Source organism: Pteropus vampyrus, unplaced genomic scaffold, assembly GCF_000151845.1.
Source record: "Pteropus vampyrus isolate Shadow unplaced genomic scaffold, Pvam_2.0 Scaffold19, whole genome shotgun sequence".
NCBI lineage: Eukaryota > Metazoa > Chordata > Mammalia > Chiroptera > Pteropodidae > Pteropus > Pteropus vampyrus.
Window position 1 is genome coordinate 5912900 of NW_011888800.1, and position 1859 is coordinate 5914758.

At 41.8% G+C, this 1859-nt stretch overlaps 1 protein-coding gene across 1 annotated transcript in view; it reads right to left on the minus strand.

Moving 5' to 3' along the window:
• The window catches only part of FSIP1 (fibrous sheath interacting protein 1), a 176976-nt gene extending 175145 nt beyond the window's left edge, over positions 1 to 1831 (minus strand). The window contains exon 1 of the mRNA XM_011354897.2: positions 1589 to 1831. The gene's annotated coding sequence lies outside the window, so the exon portion shown is untranslated. The remainder of the gene's footprint in view (positions 1 to 1588) is intronic.
• Between the last annotated feature and the right edge of the window lie 28 nt (positions 1832 to 1859).

Below are 1859 nucleotides of genomic sequence, written 5' to 3' on the forward strand. Positions count from 1 at the left end.
TTTCATTCTTCAAAAGACATTGTTAAGGAAAACAAGGCCTAAATATTAGAAGAAAATATTTGTAAAACACATACTTGACAAAGGACTTGTATCCAGAATACATAAAGAGTATGAAGACTCAATAATAAGAAAACAAAAGATTTAAACAGACATATCGCCAAAGATGTATGGATAGCAAACCAGTACGAGACGTTCAACATCATTAGTCACCAACGTGAATTAAAACCACAATGAGATACAACTACATATTCAAATGGTGAAAAATAATTTTTTTTAAAAAAACTAACAATATCAAGTGCTGACAAAGTTGTGGAACAACTAGAACTTTCACATATTGCCTGTGAGAATGCACAATGGAGCAGCCATGTTACAAACTGCTTGGTGGTTTCTTATAAAGTTAAACAGACACTTCCCATATGACTCCACAATCTCATTCTTAGATATTTACCCAAGAAACGAAAACTTAAATTCACCCAAAAACCTGTATATGAATGATTATAGTAGCTTCATTAATAACTGCCAAAAACTGGAAACAATCCAAATGTCCCTCAACTAGGGAATGGCTAAGCAAACTATGGTTCATCCATATGGATTACTACTCAGAAATATAAGAGAACAAACAACTGATACAAAACCTGGATAAATCTCAGATACATTATGCTAAATTGAAAGTAGCCAGATTTAAAAGGCTCCATAGTGTTTGCTTCCAATTATATGATATTCTGGAATAGACAAAACTACAGGAACAGAAGACTGATTTGTGGTTGCCAGGACTGGGGGTGGAGAGGGGGGTTAACTACAAAAGGGTACAAGGGGATTTTAAGGAAATGATGAAATTGTTCTGCATCTTGATTGTGGAGGTCATTGTATAATGGTAAGCATTTGTCAAAGCTCATAGAACTGCACATTAAAAGGGTGAATTTTAACATGTAAAGTATACCTCAATTTTAAGTTAACTGCTTTTGCAAATCTTTGTTTAGTTATGTTTACATACCCAGGAGATAAATTAGAATTGCTGGGTCAAAGAACACTTGCATTTCAAATTCTGGTAATCTGCCAAACTGTCCCCAAAAAGATCGTACCAAATTACATTACGACCAACAACGTACGATGAGATGCAAGTGTCGGGTTCCCCACACTGGACTGCGTTCAACTTGGTTAACATCAAAGCTTTTTCATCTTTGTTAATCTGGTAAGTGTGAAAAGGCGTCTGGAGTGTGATTTACATTTAATTACGACAGAAGTTCAGCCTCTAGTCGAATCTTTACAGGCCACATTTTATTTTATTTTATTTTTTTCTGTGAAATGCCTATTTGCATCCTTTGCCATTTATGGTCTATTTTAAATGGCTGGTAATTGATTTTTAATATAAATTCTAGGACGTTAGACGAGCTCCCGGGTCTGGCCTGGCCCAGCCCCCGCTGAGCCCGCCCCCGAGTGCCGCTCCCGCCCTCTCATTGGCCCTGCCTCCTCTTTCTAACAGCCAGTCTCCGGGCCCTGCAGCTTGACACGACTCCGCCCTGCCCTGTCATTGGCTTGTCGCGCGGCTATCGCGCTCTGCTCTACTCTGTGCGGTTCCTCAGCTTACCGGCGGAAACCTTGGGAGCTGGTCACCAGTTGTCAGAGCATTGACGGATCGGAAACGCACTGCTGACACTCGCCGCGTCACCCACTGCCCCCCAAAAGAGAGAGGCTTTTCCCGCCACCACAGCTACTCTGGAGGTGGAGGGAGCTGCGGATCCAAAGCACTCCTGCTTCTGAGAACGCTGTTCCCCTGGCAACCAGAAGCCGTGCCCTTCCAGTCTCGCGATAGGAAAAAGGGGCTGTACCATCCAGAATTGCGACGTGGGGGCCAGGGG